General features: G+C 37.8%; 1 long non-coding RNA gene across 1 annotated transcript in view; it reads left to right on the top strand.

The window, feature by feature from the left end:
* Window positions 1–18,873, top strand: part of LOC306651898 — a 317,192-nt gene extending 298,319 nt beyond the window's left edge. Inside the window, exons 7-8 of the long non-coding RNA XR_013761237.1 lie at window positions 2,207–2,259; window positions 18,637–18,873. This is a non-coding gene — a long non-coding RNA (uncharacterized lncRNA). The remainder of the gene's footprint in view (window positions 1–2,206; window positions 2,260–18,636) is intronic.
* The last annotated feature ends 239 nt before the right edge of the window (window positions 18,874–19,112 follow it).

Here is a 19,112-nt window from a genome sequence, read left to right as displayed (position 1 = left end):
CCTTCAGGTAAACAGCAGGCATCTCCCACATGAGGGTCTTTTGACCTGTTTGTAGAGCAGGTCAGAAAATTCTAGGTTTTATAACCTACTTCAGGGAAGAAGGGCAAAAGCATGTCTGAGAACCCTTCTTGCTTCTGAGGTTTCCTCAAATTCCTTTGGCTTGAAATATTCAGCATGCTATGGTGTCTTATTTCAGGGTAGCAAGTTGTCAGCCCTGTCAATACGTTGCTGCTTTTGAGTTGCTAATATACTTTTTTATTTTTGAATAAAAATTCATAATACATATTGGGCTGCAGGTTTGTTTGTTTGTTTTTTTGTACTATCTTTGTCTAGTTTGGTATCAGGGTGATATTTGCCTCAGAAAATGAGTTAGGAAGTTTTCCTTCTTCTGTTTTCCAAAAGAAGTTGCATAGGATTTGTTATTCTTTAAATATTTGATAGAATTCTCCAGTGAAAACATATGGTCCTGAATATTATATTTGGGGGGAAGTTTTAAATTACAAATCTGCTTTCTTTAATGGTCACAGAACCATTCAGGGTATTGTTTCATCTTAGTTGAGGTTTGGTAGTTTGTGGGTTTTAAGAAATGGGTCTCTTGTTCTTAAGTTGTCAAATGAATGGGACTAATGCTTTTTGTTGTATTCTCTTATTTTCCTTTTAGTGGATCCGGGTTCTATAGTGATATCCTCTGCTTCGTTTCTGATGTTATTTGTGCCTTCTCTCATATTCATCAGTCTTGCTACAGGTTTATCAGTTTTACTGACTTTTCTGCCTAAGGTATTGGTGCTCTGTTCCATTGATTTTTCTCTTCTGTTTTCTGTTTTGGGGATTTCTGCTTTTACCTTTGTGATTTCATCCCTTCTGCTTGTTTGGGTTTATTTTGCTCTTCTTTTTGTAGTTTCTTGGTGTAGAAACTTAAGATCATTGATTTGAAGTCTGTCTTCTTTCACGATGTAAGCATGTATGTTATAAATTTTCCCTTTCTGTACTGCTATAGGTGCATTCCACATATTTTAATATATTAATATTTTTCATTTAAAAAGTTTAGGGCAATTTTAGATTCATGGCAAAAATGAGCAGAAGAAACAGGGATTCCCATATACCCCCTGCCACACCCCAATACAAGCACAGTCTCTCCCTTTGTCAACATCCCACCGCAGAGTGGTACCTTTGTTACATTTGATGAACCTTCATGGACACTTCATTACCACCCAAATCCACAATTTACATTAGGGTTCATTCTTGGGGTTATATATTCTATGGGTTTGGAGAAATTTATAATGACATTACCAGTACAACAGCATACATAATAATTTCACTCACCTAAACATCCTCTTTGCTATGCCTATTCATTCTTACCCACCTCCAGCCCCTGGAAACTACTGATTTTTTTTCTTACGCTTTCATAGTTCTGTCTTTTCCAGAATGTGGGAATCAAACAGTATGTAGATTTTTTCAGACTGCTTTCTCTCACTCAGTAATATGCATTTGTTTCCCCCATGTGTTTTCATAGCTCGACAACTAATTTCTTTTAGCACTGAATAGTATTCCATTGTCTGGATATACCACTGTTTATTTATCCATTCACTTACTAAAAGACATCTTGGTCCAAGTTTTGACAATTATTAATAAAGCAGCTATAAACAAATGTATTAGTCATCTTTGTATTGCTATAGTGAAATACCTGAGGCAACTAACTTTATGAAGAGAAAGGGTTTATTTAGCTCACAGTTTTGGAGGTCCAAGTATAAGATCCAGCACCCCTATGGATTTAGCCTCTGGTGAGGGCAGTACATCATGATGGGGTGTACATAGGAGCAAACGGTAACATCTTGGACTGGAGCAGAGACAGAAGAAAAGATGGGGTCCTATAATCCCCTTCAAGGGTATGCTCTCAGTGATCCATGGACATCCCACTAGGCCCTACCCACTTGAACACCCATAATATCTTCCAGTACCTTCAACCTGGGTCCCAAGCCTTTACATATGAACCTTTGAGGTACATTCAAATTGTACCCAAATCATAGCAACAAATATATGCAGATTTTTGTATAGCTATAATTTAACTACTTTGGGTAAATACCAGAGGGCACAATTGCTGGTAAGAGAATCTTTAGTTTTGTAAGAAGCTGCCCCATTATGATCCAAAGTGACTGTACCATTTTGTATTCACACCAGTAATCAATATTAATTCCTCTTGTTCCAGATCCTTGCCAGCATTGATGTTTTCACTGTACTGGATTCAAGCCATTCGAATAGGTGCGTAGTGGTATCCTGTTGTCTTAATTTGCAGTTCCCTGATGCCATATGTTATGGAGTATAATTTAATATGCTTATTTTCCATCTATGTATCTTCTTTGGTGAGATGTCTGTTAAGGATTTTGGGCCACTTTTAAAATCAGGTTGTTTTCTTATAGTTGAGTTTTAAGAGTTTCTTGTTTATTTTGGTTAACCATCCTTTATCAGATATGTCTTTGCCATTTTCTTTGAGTCTGTGACTTGTCTTATCATTCTATTAACAGTATATTGCACAGAGCAGAAATTTTTAAATTTTAATAAAGTCTAGCTTAACAATTCTTTCTTTCATAATTAGATTCATTGATATCATGTCTAAAATGTCATTACCATACATAAAGTCATCTAGATTTTTCTCCTGTGTTATTGTCTAGGAGATTTTTAGTCTTGCATTTTACCTTTAGGTCAATGGTGAATTTCAGGTTGATTTTTATGGAGGGTATAAGGTCTCTGTCTATCTTTGTTATTGTTGTTGTTATTATTATTATTTTGCATGAGGATGTTTATTGCTCACTGTTTGTTGAGAAGACTATCTTTTCTCCGTCATTTTGCCTTAGTTCCTTGGTCAAAGATCAGTTGACTATATTGGCATGGGTTTATTTCTAGGCATTTTGTTCCCTTGATTTATATTTGTCTATTCTGTGGCCAATACCATACTGTATTGAGAACTGTGGATTCAATAGTAATTCTTGACGTCAGGTAGTGGCAGCCTTTCAACTTTGTTCTTCTTCATCAGTGTTGTATTGGCTTTTTAGGCCTTTTGCCCAGAGCAGGTAAAGCATTTGTCATCCAAAGGTGGATAGACCAGGCCAGCAAAACCTCTAACAGATGGGAACTACCACAGGAGTCATTGGTCTAACTCAGTAGTGCCCAACTGGTCTGCACACTAGACTCATCAGGAGAACTGTTTAAAACTTCTAGTTCCTAGGCCACCAAAGACTAAATCAGAATCTTTGAGTTTGGAAAATGGGTGTTGGTATTGTTTCAGCTCTCCAGGTGATACTTATGTGCAGAAATTTGGGGCCTACTCTTGTAACACCAGTACTAGTGATCATAGTACCTAGTCAAGGACAAATGAAAATTTATATAGTTTATATACAAGTAGAACTTTATGTAAGTAGAGCCAATCAGATGGGCCTAAAGAACCCTCTTTGGCTTAAAAGAAAGCATAATTATCCAGCAGTTGTCAGAGTAGGACTTTCCAGGTCCTTTCTAGGACGTTCTGGTAAGGGATTTCTGGAAGCTGCAAGGCCTGACTTTGTCTTGTCAAATTTCTGGCTCCTCTGTTACACTACTTGTACTTTTAATTGTCTTTGTCACCTATACCTTCTACCTAATGTTAAGCACAAATATTCGAAACTGTGGCAAACCATCCATTGCTATTATTTGCATATAAAAGTACTTTTTTAAAAGATATATCAGCACTATGTAAATACAAGATAATTATTCTATTCACCTCACTTTCTTAAAACAAAAAAACAAAAAGAAACACATTTACTTTCTATAGCTCTGGCCCTCCTACCTGGCTGTACACTGGATAAGCTGGCGAGCTATAAAAAATAGTGATCCATTGGTGTCATCCCCCTTCATTTTAACTGATTTTTTTTTTTTTTTTTGGTACCAAAGGTAGAACTCAGGGGCACTTAAGCACTGAGGCACATCTCCACATCCCCAGTCCTTTTATGTATTTTATTTAGAGATAGGGTCTCCCTGAGCTTCTTAGGGCCTCACTAAGTTGCTGAGGCTAGCTTTGAACTCAAGGTCCTCCTGCCTCAGCCTCCCAAGCACCTGGCTGATTTTTAACTGATTTAAGGTACAGAATGGGCTTTGGGGTTTTAAAAAGATCCCTAGGTGGTTCTAATGTTCAGCAAAGTTTAAGAACAAATGGGTAGAATAATGGGGTTTGGTGGTCTTGTGTTCCCCAGACCAACAGCATTAGCATCACCTGAGAACTTTCTAGTAATGCAAAATCTCAGGCCCCTGCCCGGGTCTAATGTATCAGGAATCTGGAAGAGGTAGGCAGTAGTCTACTTTTAACAAGCCCACCAGGTCATTCTAATGCATGCTGAAGTTTGAGAACCACTGGTATAGGATTGGATGGAGAAGTATATGTCTGAAGGCGGGCTTCTTAACTTCCTCAGGATTTCAGTTTCCTGGAGATGGTAATTATATGAGGGTAGCTGGTGTTGATTACTGATTTATATGTATCATACTGCCTGAAATAAATCTACAAAATATAACAGGTTTATAAAATGCCTTCCTTGATTTTTTGCTACCATGCTTTCACTTTTACACACGCATAAAAACACTCTGCAGGAGAGAAGACAGCAGTACTAAAAGAAAAGGGGAAGGGTGAATAGAACAGGAAAAGACCAAAGAGAAAGTGTAGTTTGAAATATAAGCTTGGAATCAATTAAAAATGACTTGAGAAAGTAATTCTGAGTGCAAGAAGGGTAGAAGGTACTGGGAATAAATGCAATGACTGCATATGGGTGTCTTCACTTTTGTCTCCAGGACTGGCCAGTTCCTTCAAAGCAATGAGTCTTTTGTTGAGAGGGGCAGTTATGGGGAATTGAACCCAGAGGGGCTTAACCACCGAGCCACATCCCCAGCCCTTTTTATATTTTATTTAGAGACAGGATCTCCCTAAGTTGCTTAGGGCCTCACTAAGTTGCTGAGGCTGGTTTTGAACTTGCCATCCTCCTGCCTCAGCCTCCCGAGCTGCTGGGATTATAGGCATGTGCCACCGTGCCCATCTTCATAATGAGTCTTTATAAAAAATCCTTTTTAATTTGTTCTAATTGGTTATACGTGACAGTAGAATGCACTTTGACACATTGTACACAAATGGAGCATAACTTCTCATTCCTCTGGCTGTACATGGTGCTGAGACACACCAGTCATGTAATCATACATGTATATAGGGTAATAATATCTGTCTTACAATTTACCATCCTTCCTCTCCCCTCCCCACCTCTCCCCTCAATCCCTCTGCACAATCCAAAGTTCCTTCAGTCTTCCCTACCCACCCTCCACTATGGATCAGCATCTGCTTATCAGAGAAAACATTCAGCCTTTGAGTTTTTGGGGATGGGCTTATTTCACTTAGCATGATATTCTCTAGTTCCATCCATTTACTTGCAAATGCCATCATTTCATTCTTTAAGACAGAGTAATATTCCATTGTGTATATGTACCACATTTTCTTTATCCTTTTACCTGCTGAAGGGCATCTAGATTGGTTCCAATTTAGCAATTGTGAGTTGAGCTTCTGTAAACATTGATGTGGCTGCATCACTGTAGTATGCTGATTTAAAGTCTTTGGGTTTATACTGACCAGTGGAATAACTGGGTCAAATGGTGTTTCCATTCCTGGTTTTTTGAGGATTCTCCATATAAGCAAGAGTCTTAACCATTTCATCCATGTGAACTTTTGGGGCCAGGCCCTGACCTGACTGAAGTTAAGGAATTGTGAAGCTTATTTCCCAATCATCTGTTCCCTGACTTAGTGTGATTTTTAGGCAAATTGCTTAAAGTGCTTACAGTTTCCCCAGATTTGCATATGTGAAATAAATGAGTCTCTTCCATTCTTATAATCCACTCAGGGAGGTATCTCTCCTGGGTCTTCCAAGTATTACTTATTTCCCTAGACCACTGACCACAGTGGAACAGGGTTCTATTTTTTAAAATATTTTTATTATTACATTATAATTGTATACAATAATGAGGTTCATTATGACATATTTATACATGCATATAACATTATTTGTTCCATTTCATTCCCCAGTACTTCAACTCTAAGTGGTACTTGTGCCAGAGGGAATCTGGATTTGGGATAAGGGAATCAGCTTCTTCAGAGGTCAGAAAAAGTAAAAGGAAAGACATGAATGGAATCATCTTTATCTTTTAAGTCTCCCCATGTTCTGTCTCCCCCAATATAATGCATATTTTTTGTCCTTAAAACATGGCAACTCTAAGCACTGAAACCTGTTTCGTGACATTTACATGAAACACTTTAGACTTCCATGTGATTCATGAGCCACAGGCAGGGAGCAGACCTCTCCGAAGGCAGTTTGTACAAGCAGTAAGAACTTCTAGCTAGAACAAAATTTAGAGCTCTCACTTTATAAACCAGGAAGTTGAGGCTTAAGGTCACCAGTTGGTTGAAGGCAAATTCTTAATCACACCCTGTTCCAGAAATATCTAAACCAAACTGACACTTCTCCAAAAGTTGATTTTCTTTGTTTTTAACTTTTGAGTTGAGTATATGTTGTTTTTATAATGTCCAAAACCAGAACAGTGGTTTTGTGAGCCATTAGGCTGCCAGACCTTTGGGTGGCCTACTTTCCCTTGGTGATGATGGAGGTCAGGCCTATCAGTGATGAGCCTCTGAAGGTAATTGCTGCAAGCCCCTCTGTGACGGTGTGATGAAAAGTGTTTGTTATGACTGTAAACATACTACATTAGCTGTTTGAGCTACAGATTCCAGGATAGTAGCTGCATACTGCACGTCATTGAACTTCCCATTTGAGTCGGGGATACGTTCTCTGACTCTTGGCACATAACCCTTCAGGATCATAATCTCAAAATCCCTTCCTCCCATCCGAGAGGAATACTTTTTGGAACTCCTTTTATCATCAGTGGGAGGGGGGTGGGTTGAAAGTTGCATCTGTACGTGTTTTCTGTGCTAATCTGAGAGCTGGACTCAACCCCAGGACTTGGGTCACTTACACACAGAGATCTCATTGTGAGGGGGGAGGAAAATGGCAGCCCCTCAGCTGCACTTTGAAATTCTGCTTTAAAAAAAAAACACCAAGTATTCATAAGCCTCTTATTTAATGAATGAATCCCTTTGTATTTACATCCTTCACAATTCAGGGAACAAATAGGGTTTAGTTGCTCGAAAGTGAAAACTTCAAGCTCATCAGAATGGGGGAAATAGTAGGCAATTTAGATGAACAGTGGCCGTGGCTCCCTCCCAATTCCTGGGTACCTGCTCCTAAGGGCACGCCAATCAATGTTTTATTTTTCAGTGTCTCTGCCTCCACTTGAGGGCATTATCCAAAAAGAAGCAGCAAGATACTGACCAACATAAATCTGTATTTAGCAGCTGTGCTCACCTGAACTCTGGAACCTTCTGATTACTTTCTGCCACGTGCCTTCATTTTATCCCCTCCCCTATGATCTAAGATTGGTGCGTCTCAAGTGTGAGCAAACCATCGAGGAAGCATTTTAGCCATCCGACGTTAGCAGAATAGATCCAATCGAAACTTTCGAGCTGACATGATTTTAAAATGGAAATGGGATCAATTCATTCTTGGGTTTTCCCACTCATAAGAGTAGTTTCAAGAAACTCTTCAATATTAATTAGTAGGCTGTGAATTTGGTTCTGTGCAATTAGGACGAGCCAGTTTTTGGAGTGTGAAAGCTAACTTATCGTGTTTTTGAATTACCCATCTAGTAGCCTGAATATTTTTGTATTTCCATATTTCTTGAGTAGCACTTAATTTAATCTTAGCCCCATTGCTTTCAATAAACCATTGTTGCATCTCAGAAGCAGCACAGCTTCTTCCTCTAACTCATCTCCCCGTGAAATTGGTTTAATGAAGCAGAAAGGTATGAAGCATTAGCAACAGTGGAATCCATGTGGTAGCACTTCATTTTTCAGAGGCACTCACATTTCCACCCTAATTTATAAAATCAGCACACAAATGATTTTTATCACGGCCATTACATCAGTATAAATTACTGCCTTTTCTATAACACGGCAGTTAGTCAAACTGTTGAAATGATATCTATTAGTCAGGGATGGAGGGGGAGTGGGGGAGAGGTGGGGAGAGTGAGTGGGAATGAGGACTGGCGGTTGTCTTAGAGAAACACTAATATTAATTTACCATAATGAACACTGATGGGGTATTTTGCAAACGTACAGATGAAAATTAAATGCACAAAGTGAAGCAAATAGGTCAATTTGTTCAGGACAAAGAAGGGGACCTTCAATAAACAAACGGTGCTACATAGAGACAGGCAGCGATGCAATTAGTCAGGCGCTCCTCCTGTCCAGTGGGCAGGCCGCAGCCGCCCTGGGCAGCAGCCATTGTTGTTCTCTCCCTCGTGGGTGTCTTCATTTGTCTCATTGTAGGAACTGTCATCCTGGTTTTGTGCCCCTCAGCCTCACTGTGTCAAATCCATCCTGCCAGACCTTCACTGGCGAGTGCTACCCACTGGCATCCTCTCTTTCCACTCTTGCCACCTAAGTTGCTAACCAGAACCTAGTCGCCCCCCCTTTCAAGTTAGGCAAACCTCAGTCATCTGACCTCACTAATAAGGATCATGTGATCATTTGGGTGGGATCAGGTTGATGGTTTCCTTTACTCTGACCATGAGCAACAGCTTGCTAAGCAAGGGATCAATATGGCAGTTTCTTTTGGAGAGAGGGTATGGATGATGGGTACAGGAACACCTTAACCTAAAGGGAATAAATCGCCCATGTCCTCTGGAAATGACATTGAAACATAAAAAATTTATGTATAAACTGGAAGTCATTCTTGTCATTGAGCAACATAGTCATGCAATCCAATAGAAGCTGGTATTTTCAAAGAGGCAGCTCTTCAGCAGTTGTGGAATTGATTTGAATGAAATTTGGGACCCTGGCCAATATCACAGTTATTTGCTTGTATTAAATGAGGTCAGTTGTTGACAAACCCACTAATCCTAATGTTAGACAAACCATAATTACTGATATCTACTATCAAAAGTTCAATAATGAAATCTGAATTCTTTTGGCTTTGGTTGTTAATTGACCACACAGACCTGCTCCTGATCTTTTTACCTATCCTTATCTAAGGAAAAGGAAGAGTCCTGTTTCCCCTGCCCCCATACTAGGGATTGAACCCAGGGATGCTTTACCACTGAGCTACATCCCCAGTCCTTTTTAGTTTTCGTTTTTACTTTTTGGTACTGGGGATTGAATCCAGAGGCACTTTATCACTGAGCTACATCCCCAGTCCATTTTTAAAATATTTTTTTTTCTTTTGAGACAGGGTATTGCTAAGTTGCTTAGGGTCTTGCTAAGTTGTTGAGGCTGGCCTTGAACTTGACAGTCCTTCTGCCTCAGCCTCCAAAATCACTGGGATTACATGTGTACACCACCATGCCTGGTGAGGAGGAGTCTTTTCTTGAGACGATAGCCTTAGAAACATATCTCTGTCCCTAATTCCTTAAGCACCCTTTCTTTGTTCTATGCCATTCTGGCACATTCTGGCAGTGGTTTTACACTGGGGCTAGAAAATTTTCTCTACGCAAAATGGCCAGATAGTAAATATTTTTGGCTTTTACACCACTTATTCATCCCACCATTGTTACACAAGTGCAGTCATAGACATACATAAATAAATGGCTGTGTATGGCTGTGTTCTGGCAAAACCATGCTTATAAAAATAGGCAATATTCCTGATTTAGCCTGTGACTGTAGTTTGATGACCCTGGTTTTAGAGCATAATAAACTTCTTAGGAATATAAATTAGTATTAGGAATATAAATTAGTATGAGGAATATAAATTCCTTAGTATTAGGAATATAAATACAAACCAAGGACAGGTGAGCAAAACATGAATATGAAGCATTATTAAGGTCCCCTTACAAGGAGGTTCCCTTTATTTAGTTACTCCTTCCAGTTCCTAATTCACATTCAAACTTGAGTGTTGTGTAAGACCTTTGTGCCTGCACTTCATGCCCCTCACTTTCTTCCCATAGTCTTCATATTCTCTTATAATACCATCTTTTCCTAGTCTTAAGTTTTTCATTTCGATTCATGGTGTTCTACCGTATTGTGTCATTTTTGGTCTTTATGGACAATGTGCCCTTTTTGACCAGTTCTTCAGGTCTGCCACTTGGGTCCTAACTGGAACTCACTCCTGGCAGTTCCCCATCGCCCACAGCTCAGATTTCCCTGGGCCCTGCAGTGGGGTATTTGTCCTGCTCAGTTCTCTTCTAGGATTCGACCCTGTGCAGCTACTCAGATGTTCTTTCTTCCATCCTTTCCTTTAACTTTTTAGCAACTCTGGAGGGTTTACAAAATGGTGAGTCTAGTATCACAAAATGTGCTGCATAGGACTCCATATTCCAGAGAGTCCTAGGTAGCAGTAAAAGCACGTGTGGTACACGTGTGTTTTTGCCCTCTCTTTCTCTTGCTCTCTCCACGCGTGCATGCACACGTGCACGCACTGCATACACACACACACACACACACACACACACACACACACACACTTATTGAAAAGTTACTATGTACCAGACATTGTGGTAAGTGTTTTTATATACATTAGCTCATTTGCTTCTTCCAGGTACTCTGTTGAGATATATATTGTTATTAATATCATTTTATCATCATCACCATCTCCATTTTGTGGATGAAAAAATGGAGGCCCAGCGTAGCTTAATTAACCTTTCCAAGGACACAGAGAAAGTAGTAAAGCCCCCGAGACATTCCGGTGGATCTGAGGCAGAGCCTGTGCTCTCGTCATCACAACAGCAGAGAGTCTGGCACTCTGCTGCTGTAGTTGCCCCCCAAATTCTGAGTGACAGAGAATTCACTACTCAAGGCTTGGACCCTGCTCTTGTCTTCCTTGCTGTCTCTAGATTGGTAGCACTGTCTCCTGACACTACTTACAGATGTCCACCGGCCTTAGAAAAGCCTCTTGTCACACTTGATCCAGGCATCTACAATAGCAGGATAGTTTCATGTAGACAGCCTGGACTAGAGTCACACAGACCTGGGTCACTACCTGACTCTGGCCCTTACTAACCGTGTAACTCTGACCAGGTTGTTAACCTTCCTGAGTTCGTTTTATTATTTTTAAAAGAAGGAGCAGTTATAGAACTTAACCTTACAGGATTGTTATGAGGAAGGAAGGAAATAATGAACATTGAGCCACTGGAACAGCATCTGGCACAGAATATTTGCTACATAATTCTTGGCTGCTACCAGTATTCCATTTCTCCACCTATCTCAGTGACCACTAACCCTCCTCATGATTTCCTCTTTTGCTTTGCCCATCAAGTATAGTGAATTTACCATCTAATCTGGTCTCTGAGGGACCCTCTGGACTTTATACTCTAGGCAACCTGTATAGCCATTTAATTCAGCCATCATTCACTCAGATTACTATATTTTAATAAAAACCTTATTGAGATACAACCACATATGAATAATTCATTCATTTAAAATGTGCAATTCAGTGGTTCTTACATTTACAAAGTACTGGTCTGGTTGGACTGCTATCTTAAAATATCAACTCAGTGTCTTAAACAATAGAAATTTATTATCTTGCAGTCTTGGGGTGTAGAAGTCCAACATCAAGATTCTAGCTGATTCCGTTTCTGATAGGTGTTCTCTTCCTGGCTTGCAGATGGCCACCTCCTAACTCATGAAATAGAGCAAGTGAACTCTCGTCTCTCTGGTGTTTCTTCTTATAAGGACATTAATCCTATCAGATCAGAGCCTCTTCCCTATGACCTCATTTAACATTAATTCCTTCCTTATATGCCCCACCTTCAAATGTAGTTAGAGTTGGGGTTAGGATTTCAACATGTGAATCACAGGGAGACACAATTTGGTCCACTATAATTGTGAAAACTTCACCACAATCAATTTTAGAATATTTTTATCAACCTCAAAATAAACCACAGGCCCTTTACCAGTCAGCCCCTATTCCCCCTAAGCCCTCAAGCCCTAGGCAACCAGCCACCTACTTTCTGTCTCTAGATATATCTAGTCTGGACATTTCATAGATGGGGCACTATATAATATGCAATCTTTTATGACTGGTGTATTTTACTTAGCATTGTGCTTTCAGGGTTCCTCAGTGCTGTGCCATGTATCACTACTTTATTGTGTTTTATTTTGGCAAATAATATTCCATTACATGGATATACCATATTCTATTTACACACTCATGGATTGATGGACATTTAGGCTATTTATGCTCTTTTGCTATTATGAATGAGGCTGTTGTGAACATTTATGTACAATATTTTATATAAATATATTCTTTTATTTCTCTGTATATCCCCAGTAATGTAATTGCTAAGGCCATGTGGTATTTTCTTTTTTTTTTTGGTGGTAGTATTAGGAATTGAACCCAGGAGCACTTTACCACTGAGCCACATCCCCAACCCTTTTACATTTTTTATTTTTATTTTGAGACAGGGTCTTGCTAAGTTGCTTAGGGCCTCACTAAGTTGCTGAGGCTGGCCTTGAACTTGTGATCCTCCTGCCTCAGCCTCCTGAACCACTAGGATTAAAGGCATGCACCACCACACCAAGCTGGATGTTTAATATTTTGAGGATAATAACTACAGAGGTTATTCTATCTTACATTCCATCAGCAACATATGAGGGTTCTAATTTCTCCACATCCTTTTCAACATGTATTATTATCTATTATAAACACAGTAGTAAGTTTGAAGTGGTATCTCATGATGGTTTTGATTTGCATTACCCTATGTAGAGCATCTTTTCATGTACTTATTGGCTATTGTGTATCCTGTTTGAAGAAATGTCTATTCAAATCTTTTGCCAATTTTAATTGAATAATTTGTATTTTTATAGGCAAGTTGTGCATCTTAAAATATATTTAGAACACTAGATTCTTATAAGAGGTATGATTTGAAAATATTTCCTCCTATTCTCTAGATTGTCTTTTCGTTCTCTTAATAGTGTCCTCAAATGATGAAAATTTCTATTATCTATCCATTTGATATGTTTGGCTACATATGCTTTTGGTATCTGAGAGATATGCCTAATTTAACAAAGATTTACTCCCATTTTCTTCTAAGAGTTTTATAGATTTAGCTCTTATATTTACATTTCTAATGCATTTGGAGCAAATTTTAGTATATGGTGTAAAATGGGGTCCAACTAAAGTAGTCATGACAGTATCATGATTGGCAGAACAACAGACACATAAATCAAAGGAAAAGAATAGAAAACCAAGAAATAGAACTGTACAAATACACCCAATTCACTAGAAGAAGGTTTGTCTTTTCAATAAATGGTGTGGGAATAATTGGACATTAATGGGTAGAAAACTTTGACCTAAATTTCACACATTGTACAAAAATTAACTCAAAATGAATCTTATATTTGAATGTAAAATATCAAACTCTGGTGATTTTTGAAAAAGATGTAGGAGAAAATATTTGGGAATAGGACCTGGTTCAGAATTTAGATTAGATGTCAAATGCATCAGAGGAAAGGGCTTCATCAAAAAATTTTTAAATTCACTCTTTGGAAGATCCCATTAAAAATACGAAAGCCTCAGCTACAGAGCGGGAAGAACACAGTGTCCAGCACACACTTCAGACAAAGAATTTATATCAGGCATGTAGAAAGAACTTTCACAATTCAACCTGAAAGCAACCCAGTTACCCAATGGGAGATATTTCACTGAGGAGGATGTACAGATATGAAGGAAGCACGTGAAAAATATCCAGCATCAGCAGGAGCTATGGACTGAATGTGAGCCGCCTCCTACGAATTCATCTGTTGAAATTATATCCCTGAATGTGATGTAGAAGAGGGGACTTTTCAAGATAATTCAGTCATGAGGGGGAGCCCATATTTACAGAATTAGGCCCTTATAAGAAGAGATACTGGGCTGGGGTTGTGGCTCAGTGGCAGAGCACTTGCCTAGTGTGTGTGAGGCACTGGGTTCAATCCTCAGCACCACATAAAAATAAATAAAATAAAGGTATAAAAAAGAAAAGAAAAAAGAAGAGATACCAGCGCATGCTTCCTCTCCTCTGCTTTCCACCATGAGATAACGGGAGAAGATGGCCAACTGGAAACTAGAAATTGGGCCCTCACAAGGCAATGGATCTGCTGGTACCTTGACCCTGGAATTCCCGGTGGTCAGGATGTGAGAAGTAATGTTTGTTTTTTAAGCCACTCAATCTATGGTGATTTGTTATAGCAGCCTGAATTTACTAAGATACTAGTCATTAGGAAAATGCACATTAAAACCACAATGTAATATCTCTGCACACCTGTCAGAAAGACTGAAACAACAAATAGTGACAATGCTAAATGCTGCTGAGGAAGCAGAGAACCTGTCTCCCTCACATATTACTGGTGGAAATCTAAGATAGTATAGACACTCTTTAAAAGTTTCATAGCTTCTTATGAAACTACACCGTATGACCCACAATTGCATTCTTGCGGATTTATCCCAGAGCAGTGAAAACTTACATCAATGAAAATACTTGTACACCAAAGTTTATAAATGCTTTATTCATAATAGCCAAAAGTTGGGACGAGTTCAGCTATTATTCAATGGGTGAATAGTTCTACAATCTCCATTCCACAGAACACTATTTGGCATAAAATTATGAACTATTGATACATGGAAAAACTTGGATGAATCTTCAGGGACTTGTAACTTTATACTTAAAAGTAAAAAGCCTTTTCCAGAGGGTTACATAATGAATGAGTCTATTCATGTAGCATTCTTGATATGATAACATTTTAGAAATGAACAGATTAGTGGTTTTATGCACAGGAAAAAATAAATTAACAAAAATTGTTCTGGAAGAAACCCAACTTTGTAGCCAAAGACATTAAGTCAACTGCCTTAAATATGCTCAGAGGTCTGAAGGAAATTAGAACAATGTCTAACAAATAGAAAATATTGACAAAGGGATAGAAACTATAAAAAGAAATGAAATAGAACTTCTGGAACTGAAAAGTATAATAACAAATGAAACAGTTAATAGATTCCATAGCAGAAAAAAATAATGATTAGACAGAAAAAAAATAATGATCATCAAACTTCAAAACATGCCAATTGAGATTATCCAACCTAAGGAATAGGAAGAAACAAGAATGAGGAAAAATTGAACAGGCTGATTTGGTGGCACATGATTATTCATAATATTCTCTTATATTTCTTTCATTTCTGCAACTACAGTAATAATGTTACCTCTATTTATTCTTTTCCTAATTTGAGCCTTCTCTCTTTATTTCCTGGTCAGTCTAGCCAGGAAAACTTAAATAAAAACTAATACCAATCCTTAACTTCTTCCACCAAATAGATGGAATACTTCTGTACTCATTTTATGAGATCAGCATCACCCTGATAACAAAAACAGGCAAAGATATAACAATAAATAAAACTACATACCAATATCCTTGATAAATATAGGTGCAAAAATCTTTAATGATATACCAACAAACCTAATTAAGTTGTACAGTGAAAGAATCATAAACCAAGACCAAATGGGATTTTACCCTAAGGATGCAGTTATGGTTCAACTTAATGTATATCAATCAGCATGATAAAACACATCAACAAAAAGAAAGAAGAAAACCACATGATCATTTCTATTATTTTTCTATTTTCACTTTTTATTATATTGATTCTAACTTTATTAATTTCCTTCCTTCTGGTAGATTTTGACTTGGCTGGCTTTTCTTTTTCTAGTTCCTCAAGGTGTAATGTTAGGTCATTAATTTTGGATCTTTTCTTTTTTGGTACTGGGGATTGAACCCAGGGGCACTCAACTATTAAACCACATCCCAGCCCTTCTCATTTTTTTATTCTGAGACAGGTTCTCGCTAAGTTGCTAAGACTGGCTTCATACTTGGGATCCTCCTGCCTCAGCCTTCCTAGCCACTGGGATTACAGGTGTGTGCCACCATGTCCAGCTGGATCTTCTTTTTTAATATAAGCATTTACAGTTCTAAATTTCTCTGTGCATTCCATATATATGTATCAGTATTCTGTCTTCTGTTTTCAGTAATCTCAAAGTATTTCCTAATTTCACTTCTAATTAATTTCTTTTCAACCCAATTGTTGTTTCAAATAGCGTTAGTTCCCATGTTTTTGTTTTTTATGTTTTCTTTCTATTACTGATTCCTAGTTTCCATTGTGGTTAGACAAGATTGGTCGTATGATTTTAAATTTTTTAATTCATTGAAATTTGTTTTGTTCTGGAGAATGTTCCATGTGATCCAGTTATAACACTCCTTGGTATTTGTCCAAAAGAATTAAAGTCAGCATACTGTATCCATGTTTATATCAGCATAATTCATAATAGCCAAAATTATGGAACCAGCCGAGGTGTCCATCAACATATGAATGGATAAAGAAACTGCGGTTTATATACACAATGGTGTTTTATTCAGCCATAAAGAAGAACAGAATGATGGCATTCGTAGGCCAATTGATATACCTGGAGAACATTATGCTATCAGAAAGTCAACGGTCATGTTTTCTCTGATATGTGGAAGGTAGAAAGAAAAAAAGAAAACAAAAGGGACCTCACAAAAATAGGAAAGAAACCAGTGGACTAGACTAAGAGAATCTGGGAAAAGTGGAGATATGAGGGAATGAACCAGACTATTTTGTGAGTTGTACATGTATGAACCTATCACAGTGAATTCCGTTATTATGTAAAACTATAGTGTGCCAATGAAAATAATTTTTAAAAACGTGTTTTGTGGCCTAACATATGGTCTGTTCTGGAGAATGTTTCATGTGCACTTGAGAAGAATGTATATTTTCATGTTATTGAGTGGTATATTCTATGTGTTGTGTATTTGTTGTATCTAATTAGTTTATAGTGTTGTTCGAGTCCCCTGTTTCCTTATTAGTTTTCAGTCTACTTGTTCTATTCATTAGATAAATTGGAATATTGAAGTCCCCAGCTATTACTGTACAGCAATCTGTTGCTCCCTTTAGTTTCATCAGTTTTTCCTTCCCTTCATCACTATGCAAACTTTTATTCCTTTACAGCTCTCTCCACCCTTTATGTTGTTGTTGTCACAAATTATATCTTTATACATTTTGTATCTGACACTTAGAATTATTGTTTTATGTATTTGCCTTTTAAATCATATAGAGGAAAAATGCAACAGTTATCTCTTTTCCTTGTATACATATAGCTACAATTAATGTCTTTCTGTATTTCTTTGGCTTGAGTTATTATGACACTTGTCAATTTGAAAACTTACTGGAAAGCTATAGTAATCAAAGGAATATGGTGCTGTGAAATGGATAGACATTTAGATTCATGAATTAACATTGAGAGTCTAGAAATAAATCCATACCTATACTGTCCATTGATTTTCAATGAAAATGCTAAGACCATTCAATTAGAAAAGAATAATCTTCTCAATAAATGGTGCCTGGACAACTGGACATTCAACTGCAAAAGATTTATGTTGGATCCCTAGCTCATATCATACACAAGAATTAACTCAAAGTGGGCTGAAGACCTAAATGTAAGAACTGATAGTATAAAAATCTTAGAAGAAAACCTAGGGATAAATCTTCATGACCTTGAATTTGGCAATAGTTTCATAGATGTGATACTAAAACACTAAAAGAAAAAGAGCATAAACTGGAAAACATCAAAATTCAAAACTTATCCTTCAAATAACACTATCAAGGTAGTGTAAAGACAAACTACGGAATGACAGATAATACTTGCAATCATCTGTTAATGTATAAAGAACACTTATAAATCAACAGCAAAAAGTCAAATAACCTAATTAGAGAGTGGGTAAAGAATATTAAGGCAACAGAACTTCAAGAAATGAATAAAGATATATTCAACAAGCTGATAGTAGAAATGTAAAATGGTGTAACCCCTTTGAGAAAACAATTTGATGGTTCCCTCCAAAAGTTAAGCATAGAATTACCATATGGCCCACCAATTCTGTTATATTTCTGCTGTGGTTTGGAGGTGGTTTGTACACCTTTTAAAAACTTTTAATGGCATTTTTATCGGTGTATTATAATTATATATGTTTGTGGGATTTGTTGTTACATATTTATACATGTACACAATATGACAATATAATTTGATCAATTTTGTTTCTCGGTACTTTCCCTTTCCCTCCCCTCCCCCCTCCTCTTGGCCTCTTTCTATGGAATTTCCTTTAAAGGTGATGAAAATGTTTTAGAATTAGATAGAGGTGATGGTCCAAACACTGGGGGTATACCAAATGCTTTTGAACTATATGTTTAAAATACTTAACTTCGTGAATTTTACTTGAATTAAAGAGATCACTGTGACTGCCACTGAAAAGATGAATCTGAAAATAGCACAAATAGAAATCAGACCAGTTAGATGAGAGATGATGGTGGCCTGAATTAAGGTGATGGCAGTGCGGATGGAGAAAGGCAAATGAATGTGTTATTTTGGAACTGGTAAATATAGGATTTGGTGGCCAGTGAGATCAGATACTGGTCACATACATTGATGGAGTCTGCTAAGTTTTGGGAGTGGGCACCTTGGTGAGCAGCCACACCATTAGGATTGAAACCTATTTTACAGATGCAAAACTAGAGAGACCATTCGCTTGTCCACCATCGCCCATGGAGCCAGTAAGAGAAATACACCTACTACCATTCTCCTGCTCTGCTGATTTCCAGTTCAGGAAGGAGGAATTACACATAATATAGCAAATGTGAGTATTGACTTTTAGAAGATCACCTGAATATTTCCAAACAATTGCAAAATTAGTATCTTATAAAACATTCATTTAAATACTTATATTTGCAATTAAAAACTTTTAGCTATGACTATTTTCTGATGAAACCACATCTTCCCTGTCTGAGACTCCTGCCATTGCAGTGTCTGCCACCTTCCTTTATAGCATTTTCTGTCCTGTGCTGACAACCCTGAAAGGGCTTTCTCTCATTGATCCCCACCCCCGGGACAACCTAGTGAATATGCCATAGTCGCTCCTCCTCTCTCTGAAGCAAGTCAGTCAAAAGGGAGTGATTTTCTGCAGCCTGCAATCTTTTGGT

Source organism: Sciurus vulgaris (assembly GCF_902686455.1).
Source record: "Sciurus vulgaris genome assembly, chromosome: X".
Lineage (NCBI taxonomy): Eukaryota > Metazoa > Chordata > Mammalia > Rodentia > Sciuridae > Sciurus > Sciurus vulgaris.
This window is presented reverse-complemented; position numbering and strand designations above follow the sequence as displayed.